At 36.8% G+C, this 9,910-nt stretch overlaps 1 long non-coding RNA gene across 1 annotated transcript in view; it reads left to right on the forward strand.

Moving 5' to 3' along the window:
* Nucleotides 1-7,933, forward strand: part of LOC119468594 — a 14,928-nt gene extending 6,995 nt beyond the window's left edge. Inside the window, exon 3 of the long non-coding RNA XR_005197293.1 lies at nt 7,921-7,933. This is a non-coding gene — a long non-coding RNA (uncharacterized LOC119468594). The remainder of the gene's footprint in view (nt 1-7,920) is intronic.
* Nucleotides 7,934-9,910: the final 1,977 nt, after the last annotated feature.

The following is a 9,910-nucleotide window of genomic DNA, read 5'->3' on the forward strand; positions in this document are numbered from 1 at the left end:
TTGTGGGATGGCAAAATAAAAATTATCAGAAAAAAAAAAAAAGGCAAGATGAGATAGTTTCAAGACTGTTCTGACAAAGCTAAGAATTCTAACATGGACACAAGCATGCGGGAGTGATAACTGCAACAAAATAGTTTAGAACATCAATGTTTTGGCATTAAAAAGTGACCCTGGTATATACAAATTAATAATAACACATTATTTTTTAAATAAAATTTTATTTAATGAATGCTAACAAGAATTAACTCTCTGTATTTCATTGAAAAAAAGTTTCGTCCATTTGAATTCATAAGATGCTTTTCTTCTTTTTAATTTGTAACTCTAAAAAGATTTTGCAGATACTGAAACTGCTGCCAATGTTATAAATTATGACATATACAAATTAGTATGACATATACAAATTAGTATTTAAAAATGAAAAAAAGAAATGCACAAATACCTTTAAAGTATTACATTGTTGAAATAACATTTTCATTTGATTCTAAATGCATGTAAAACTTCATAAAATGTTACCATAAATTATTGTCTAATTGGTTACTTTGAAGGGAAATGTGTGAATAATTAAAATTGCCTATTTTGTTTGTAAGTTATTTTTCTATTGTAGATGATGTTATTAAATAGCTAGTCTAGTCGTGTGTGTGTGTGTGTGTGTGTGTGTGTGTGTGTGTGTGTCTGAATTATTGATACTTGAGAGATTAGAGTACATTCAAAGACATGAAAGAAACAAACTTTCAGGAATTGATGTTAAAATAGCCTGGAAACTCATGAAACTGATGTTTCTCAAGAATTACTTTTAGCATTTTAAAATTCTGAGCCAATATGTCTACACAGAAAAGCAATCAGTCTCTGAATTTGGTTCTCTGTGGCCTGATCCTCATTCTACTTGGTTCAAGAGAACAAATACTTCTTTTGTTGATCCAGATGGATTAGTATGAGTGAACCAGAGCACTTTTTTTTTTCCTTAGGACAATCCCAGTGTGAGAAGAGCTTGGCTTCATTTTTTGTTTTTAGAAGTTTTCTACTTGATAATGCCTTGTTATGCATGGGTGGGATTATTTTTTTTTTGCTGCAGTTGAGACTCCAGAAAAGGTTCAATGTGCAATATTTTCAGCTCAGTGGGGACTAAACAGAAAAAAAGGCCATTATTCCCTTGATTATCAAAGAGTCATTTATCTAGTATCTCTTCTATTAGGATCACAGTACAGAAAGGGGAAATAAATAAATAAGGCCTGTGGTTTGCCAACCACAGGCAAGTATGTTTCTATGTACTAAACTTTATGAATTGTGCTCTTAGAGTTTTATAGCAATTGTTTGGGTTTATATTAAAAAAATTTAATGCCGGGCGCGGTGGCTCAAGCCTGTAATCCCAGCACTTTGGGAGGCTGAGGCGGGTGGATCACGAGGTCAAGAGATCGAGACCATCCTGGTCAACATGGTGAAACCCCGTCTCTACTAAAACTACAAAAAATTAGCTGGGCATGGTGGCGCGTGCCTGTAATCCCAGCGACTCAGGAGGCTGGGGCAGGAGAATTGCCTGAACCCGGGAGGCGGAGGTTGCGGTGAGCCGAGATCGCGCCATTGCACTCCAGCCAGGGCAACAGAGCGAGACTGTCTCAAAAAAAAAAATTTAATAAGGTTATTTTCTGATTACCCCACATCTACTTCAAAAATAAAGAAAGAGAGGAGGTACAGGAATAGACCCAGGTAAACTGAAGGGCCACTGCAGTCTGCAGGTGAGGTAGGATACAGGCTGATAATCTCCACGCTCCCTGAAGTCAGCCTGCACAACTCAGAATAATGATACTATAAAGAGAAAGTGGTGATGACGGCAACAGTAATAATGGTAATGATGATAATAGTAGTTATTGTAGTGGTTTTAATTTCCTGATTGTTTCTGTGTGCGGAGATTTATTTACTTCGTGTGGATTTTCATAATGATCCTTATGATAAATATGTGAAAACCATATTCCCCTATTTTATAATTTTTGTAACAGATGTATAGAAATGTTAAGTAATCTGCATGAGGTCACACAGTTAAAAGAGGCAAAGCAGGATATGCACTCCTATAGTTATGTTATGCTCTGCTGAATAGATTTCATGTGATGGCTCTGAGTCATTCAGAAAATGTTAAATTGTATGCAACCCTTTTTGGTTAAGAAGATAGAGAAAACTGTAGTGTGCTTAGAGGAATAAATGTCAACTTATTCAGAATCACTCATTTTCTTTTATCTAAATGCAAGTGTGTGTGAGGGACAACTAAACAAGGCCGTGTGACAAACTTCTCAAGGATAGGGAGGAAATGGCAGATGTGTATTTATTATAGGCTTTAGTCAAATCAGCAGGGTCTGACGAAGGACATTTGGGATGTCTGAGATGAGGGCAGATGATGCAAAAACACTGGGGACTGTTATTGAAAATTTATTTGATGATAGCAAAGCCTTTCTTAAAAGAAAAAAAAATTCCTGTAACCATAGATAAGTAAGAATAAAATTCAAAAGCAGGAAAGATACAGAAACAGCCAGGACAACCCTTACCATTAGGTACAGACATGATGAAACTATTTTTTTTCTCCTACAAATGAATATTGTCTTGATAATTAAGAAAAAATTAGCCAATCTATCAGGTGTCAGTCTCTATAGACTGGGTGTGCATATGTCTAGAAAAACACATCATAAAGAAGTCTTGCTATCTCAGACTCAAAAGTGGGGCTAGTTTTCTTTGACCCAACTAATTTTTATCAAGTTAAAAAATAAACAGTGACCTATTAGATAAAATTTTGCACATGTATATCAGCATATATGTGATTGCTAACAATTTGATTGACAGACATGTTAAATTGAACAGATCATGAAACATTAGAAAAAACAATCAGTAAAAGCTAGAACCAAGTCAGCTAGGAATAAATGCTTGCAAATATAGAAATGACCAAAAATTAAAAATATTTATGTAATTGAGAAATGCCTGACTTGAAAAAAATGTGTCTGCAAACTACCTGTCAAAGAAGACTGTAAAGAGAAATAAGAATCCCAAAGCTAAGTGTGAAATCCATGTGTGAGTTTATAACATCAGAGATTATTAAAAATTGCTATATTTCTGATGGTATTATCATTGATGAAGTGGTATAGGTAACTTAAGATTTAAAAAGTCCGTATTTCAGCCACCAAAATAGTGGCTGAAATAGAGCACACAAAAATAATTTTAAAGTTTCTAAATATTCACATTTCCTGAATTTTCAAAAATCATTTACTAGACATGTGTTTAATAGCCATAATATAAATGGTAATTTAAAAATGATTTGATGTTCTAGAATGAAATATAGAAAATTAAAGTCAGCTCTTAAAAATAATTGCATGTTCATTTTTTTTCTTTTTGAACATGGTATAGGATCACTTTTTTTTTTTTGAGATGACTTCTCACTCTGTCACCCAGGCTGGAGTACAGTGGCTGATCTTGGGTCACTGCAACTTCTACCTCCCGGGCTCAAGCGATTCTCCTGCATCAGCCTCCTGAGTTGCTGGGATTATAGGCACGTGCCACCATGGCTGGCTAATTTTTCTGTATTTGTAGAGATGGAGTTTCACCATGTTGGTCAGGCTGATCTTGAACCCCTGACCTTGTGATCCACCTACCTTGGCCTCCCAAAGTGCTAGGCGTGAGCCACCACACCCGGCCAGGATGGCATTTATGCAACCTTTCTTTCATATTTCATACCTTGTATTCACTGCATTGAAACATATTTTCATATCATTTGCTGTGTTGTATTAGAGATTATTGTTTTTTAATGCTCTCAAATTGAATTGTGATTTATCTTCATAAATAGACTAAAGCCTTAAAATATGTGAATCAATACATTTTCTAAACAACATATGACATTATATAATTGTGTGTTCAGTAAGTTAATGCATAAACAATGTGATTCTTATGTGCACTAGAGTCTTTTGTATATAAGAATGCAATAGAGGTTCAATAAAATGTATAGTGTAGTGTGGCTTTAAATGTCTTAAGCCCAGAGTTCCTTTTATGGCAAATGTACTTGGATATTGTTTTTGAGAGAAACTTAGACATGCATTATAACATCCTAAACATATCCAAAGTTTGAAAGTAGATAATTAAAGTCTGGGGAAATGTCAGAGTAAGTAGTAACATATAATATTTACAACCACACTTGTACACAGATTCCACTATCTCATGTTACTTGTTTTGTGATAAATGATTTATTTCTACTAGGCATGTTTATCATGTGCAGCTCTAATAAAAGCTAGACTGGATAGGAAATGAACTCGGATGGTTTCTCTTTCTTAAGGACCAAGTAGGTTGATGGTAAATAGAAAGGTTCCCATTATTTTTGATATATATGTTGTGTGGACATCTGGATATAGAAATAGCATAGATTATATCCTTATCATAGACAGTAATATATTTCAAATAGTAGTTCTCAGTTTTATTCAATACATGTTCCCCCTTCTTTCCGTATCCCCTACTTATAATCATAGAATTCTTCTTCCCATCTCCAAGATCCTGATACACTTTCTTCCCTACCAACCTAGCTTGAGAAATACTAATCTAAAACATGATTCTGATAACAGTGACTCCATTTTTGATCTGAGAACAGCCCTCCTCTCTCTAGGTCCATATGATTTGGTTGAGCTTATTCCATCTCTAGCCTGGGGAGTGGGCAATGATTCATATAGATTCTTTATCCCTGGTTGTAGTTCAGAGACTGATACATGAAGAAAGTAGGTACACAAGATTCAATTCCGACAAAAAAAATGTCATGAAATATTATGAAAGTTTATTCATTTATTTTTCTGTGGGTGAGAGATTGGTTTTTGTAAGGAAAAGGCAAGGCTGGAAATATCAGTACCTGTAATATAAAGAGGCCATACTTAAAATATAGTCATCATAAAACAAAGTTGGACCAAGAAATGGAAAGTGATGGAATACCAATCATATTGTTTGAGTCTCTGAATCCAACCATTCCTGAAGCTAACATTTCCCCTGAAATTAGTCATATAAAATAGCACATTAGTGCCTTTTTTTTCCTTGGCCTAAATGAATTGAGTTGGCTTTCTGTCTATTGTATGTAAAAATATGCTACAAAAATGACTCATGGAGAAATGTGCATTTCAGTAATTATTTATTTATTTGTCACATATATGTAAACTACAATGTAATTCCCCTCTAGCTTATTTCTCTTATCTACAATCTCTCCAGCATCATGAATACTGATTATATATTTAATTACCAGAGTAAACATTATTCTTGGAGCGTAAACAATCACATTATTCTGATTGGATATTAACAATCATGTCCTCTTAACTCAGGTGTGGTTAGCTTATTATACTGTTTAACTGCAACATTTTTATCATTGAAACTGATATTCTTTTGTGCTGTGTTTATGGCTTTCTTAATTCATGGTTTTGCTTGGTTTACGTATTTCGTTACCTATTTTCTCTCACTCTCTGTCTTTGTTTTTCCTACTGGGTCTCAGGGATTGAAGTGTTATTTGACTCATAGCTTCCTATGCTTTCTCATATATATGGTATTCTACACTACTAACTCTTAGCCTATAACTTTGTTATAGTTGCTCAATTGCTGATTACCTCCTTCTATTTTTTTTCCCTTGACCAATCTTAAAGCACCTTCCAGCAGAAACTTTTATCAAAGAAGTTTTGTTAGCTAGGCATGCTTGGATTCCCTAGTAACAGTGTCTCAGCACATGGTAGGACTTCAATAGATGTTTACTAAATTAATATAAACATACCTTAAGAAAATGCCATTCTAAAGTTGTGAGAAAATAAATGCTGTTCCAAAGCTGCCTGATCTGTGCTCAGAGAGACAATTAGACAAAACGAGAAGTGAACTTATTTATCTTACCTTCAATGTAGAGTTAGTTTTGATGATGGCTGTTAATCACTTACTGCTATTTGGAAGGCAGTAGTAGACATGTCTCTCTATTTAGTGAGGTTGTGTCTTCCTGAAAATGCTCTATGAGTGAAACAATAAAACTTCAAATGGTAGTAAACAATTGTTTATCTTTCAGTACAAGTTTCTATATTATTTCATCTATTTTTTTTTAAGTTTATGGGACTCCAGGGAGACTATTAGGAAGACAAGGCCGCTGTGCCTTTGGCATTGCAATATTGCTGCAGTCTGTGTTTCAGATGCTCTCCCATGCTCGTTGACCAGAATCTGCCCTCATGGAGACCTCTAATGGTCCAGCTCCTCATTTTCTTCAGTCATTATTCCCTCTGACTGCACTTGATTCCTTGCTTCGTCAGAATTTTCATCAGTCACCTTTACAGAGTCCTAACGCTCTAGATTGCCTTGTACCTTTAACCTATAGCCAGATCTGCAGTGTCTGGATCAACCCCTGACCAATTTAATCATTTTTAATGCTCATAGGCTATATAATAGCTATTGAGAGTTACTGGAATGTGTCAGTTTGACTCATTGTGGCCTCAAACATTTAGTTCACTGCAAAAAGCAAATTTTTAAATTCATGTATCAATATCCCAGTACCATTTTTTCTTAATTTCAGATTACCTCAAACATTTAATCTCATTCCATTAGCCTCAATTTGTTCAGATAATCTCACTTCCTGTCTTAACAATAAAATTTATTTCTTTTCTCACTATTTTACCTATCTTCCTTCTCTAATCACAAGTACTTTTGTTTATATTCATCTTTCTTCTTTGCTTCATTTCTTTATCTGAGGTAGATCTGCCCCTTTCTCTTTCTGGGGCTAATTTCAATCCATTTTCTCCTCACAGTCTCTGCTCTCTCATTTTTTTTTCTTAATTTAAAACATCTTTAATCTTTTTATCTCCAAACTTTTCTTCCCTGCACCTGTAAAATAAACAGGTTGCCAAAATTTTCACTATTGCCAACATTTTCGATTCAAAATTAACAACAATTGTGTATGGGTAATTATGTACTCTAATTTCTCTTTGATACAGGGTCTTGCTCTGTTGTCAGGTGCCAGGCTGTAGTGCAGTGGCACGATCTTGGCTCACTGCCACCTCCAACTCCCAGGTTCAAGCAATTCTCCTGCCTCAGCCTCCCGAGTAGCTAGGACTACAGGTGTGCGCCACCATGCCCAGCTAATTTTTTTGTATTTTAGGAGAGACGGGGTTTCACCATGTCAGCCAGGATGGTCTTGATCTCTTGACCTTGTGATCTGCCCGCCCCAGTCTCCCAAAGTGCTGTGATTACAGGCATGAGCCACCATGCCTGGCCAACTCTAATTTTAAGCCACTATTTATTTAGCAGTGCCACACTTGAGCCTACTGAAATCCTCTCTTTAAATTCACTGACAAAATTTTATTTGCCAAATTCAACAACTTTTTTTCTGTTTATACTCTCTGAACATTTGGCTCTGTCTGCTGCCTTGTCATTAAAAATATTTCTCCCTTTGCACATCCTGAAGACTGTGTTTGTCTTAACAGTGGACTCTTCCTGAAACTCTCCACTCCTATTTCTACTTTATTTGCACTTTATATCTGCTTGGAGACTTCATATACTACTATTAGAGTAATTTTTTATAATACTGCTTTATCATTGCAACTATGATGCTTGAAAACCAGGACAAGTTCTAAACATCATAGTATGGCAACCAAGGACAGCAGCCTTGGCCTAACCTATCTTCCCTGTCAGCTTCTATGCCATCCCAATAGGGATCTTATGTTCCATCCCAGCTCATTTTCTCACTTTGCTAAAATTGTTCCGATGGTTATATACTTTACTTTCATTTTGCCACCTAAAATTTCCATGATTGAGAAGAGTTACTTTTAGCAGCTACCACAAAGCTTTTGCTAGAATTTCCAAGCATCTGTGATAAACAGAAAAATTAAGTCACTCCTGCTTGCTTTGAAATATCTCCTTCCTATGTGGGGAGAGTTAATCTTCATTAACTTCCAGATGAGATATCCACAGCATATTGGTATGTGCTAATGAATGTCTAAACAGTGCCAGAACTTGGCTAGTCTTAGGGATTGTCTAAATGAAAAAAAGCATATCCTGTGCTCAAAAGGATCTCACAGCTATCTTGTCCCTTAGGACATTAAGTCTAGCTTTAGCTCATATCTGAAAGCTTTAGCTAGTATGAGTATGGCAACATTTGTTTTTTTAAATTAAAACACTCCCAATTGTGGGAGCTAACAAGATGTTTTATCAGTTCTTAAAATCATGGCAAGTTCACTTTTATTGTGTTACCAAAATCAGTGACACTTTTAGGTTAGAATGTGAAATTCAACTATTTTTCTTGATGTAGTATTTCTTACTCAATTATAGACTATGGAAAATTTAACACTAGGTGAATTTATAATTACTTGTTGACTTACTAAATTACTAAACAAAAATCCTATCCATTCCTATTTAAAGGTTTTCAAAAGAGAATAATTGTATTACTCTTTTCTCACATTGATAAGAAGAAATATCCAAGACTGGGTAATTTATAAAGAAAGGGGGTTTAATTGACAGTTCCACATGGCTGGGAACGCCTCAGGAAACTTACAATCATGGTAAAAGGCACCTGTTCACAGGGCAGGAAGAGAGAATCAATGCCAGCAGGGGGAGTGCCAGATGCTTGTAAAACCATCAGATCTCATGAGAACTTGCTATCATGAGAACAGTATGGGTGGAACTGCCTCCATAACTTAATTACCTCTACTTGGTCCCACTCTTGACACACGGGGATTATTACAATTCAAAGTGAGATGTGGGTGGGTACACAGAGCCAAACCATATCATTCTTCCCCCTGGCCCCTCCCAATTCTCATGTCCTCACATTTCAAAACAAAATCATGCTTTCCCAAAAGTCCCCCAGAATTGTAACTCATTCCAGCATTAACCCAAGACTCCAAGTTCAAAGTCTCATCTGAGGCAAGGCAAGTCCCTATTGCCTAAAAGCCTATAAAATCAAAAGCAAGCCAGTTACTTCCTAGACATAATGGGGTTGCAGGTACTGGGCAAATATACCCATTACAAATGGGAAAGTTGGCCAAGTCAAAGGGGCTATAGGCCCCAGGCAAGTCCAAAAGCCAGTAGGGCAGTCATTGAACCTTAAAGTTCCAAAATGATCTCCTTTCATGTCTCATATCCAGATCACACTGATTGAAGAGGTGGGTTCTCACAGCCTTGGGCAGCTCTTCCCCTGTGGCTTTGCAGGGTACAGCCCCATTCCTGGCTTCTTTCATGATCTGGTGTTGAGTGCCTGTGGCTTGTCCAGGCACATGGTGCAAGATGTTGGTGGATGTACCATTCTGGGGGTGGAGGACGATGGCCCTCTTCTCACAGCTCCACTAGCCAGTGCCCCAGTAGGGACTTTGTGTCGAGGCTGCAACCCCACGTCTCCCTTCAGCACTGCCACAACAGAAGTTCTCCATGAGGGCTCCCTCCCTACCACAGAATTCCATCTGGACATCCAGGCATTTCCATAAATCATTTGAAATCTAGGTAGAGATTCCCAAACCTCAATTCTTGACTCCTGTGAGCCAACAGTCTCAACTCCACATGGAATCTGCTGAGGCTTGGGGCTTACACCATCTGAAGAAGTGGCCCAAGCTGTACCTTGCCCCCTTTTAGCCATAGCTGTAGCTAAAGCAGCTAAGACAAAGGGCACCATGTCCTGAGGTGGCACACAGCAGAGGGGCTCAGGGCTCAGCCCATTAAACCATTTTTCCCTCCTGGACCTCCAGGCCTGTGATGAAAAGCGTTGCTAGGAAGGAGTCTTACATGCCCCAGAGACATTTTCCCCATTGTCTTGGTGATTAATATTTAGTTCCTCATTAATTATGCAAATTTCTGCAGCTGGTTTGAATTTCTCCCCAGAAATTACTGTATTAGTCCATTCTTATGCAGCTATGAAGAAATACTCGAGACTGTGTAATTTCCAAAAATAAAAATAAAA

This window comes from Cebus imitator, unplaced genomic scaffold (assembly GCF_001604975.1).
Source record: "Cebus imitator isolate Cc_AM_T3 unplaced genomic scaffold, Cebus_imitator-1.0 Scaffold452, whole genome shotgun sequence".
Lineage (NCBI taxonomy): Eukaryota > Metazoa > Chordata > Mammalia > Primates > Cebidae > Cebus > Cebus imitator.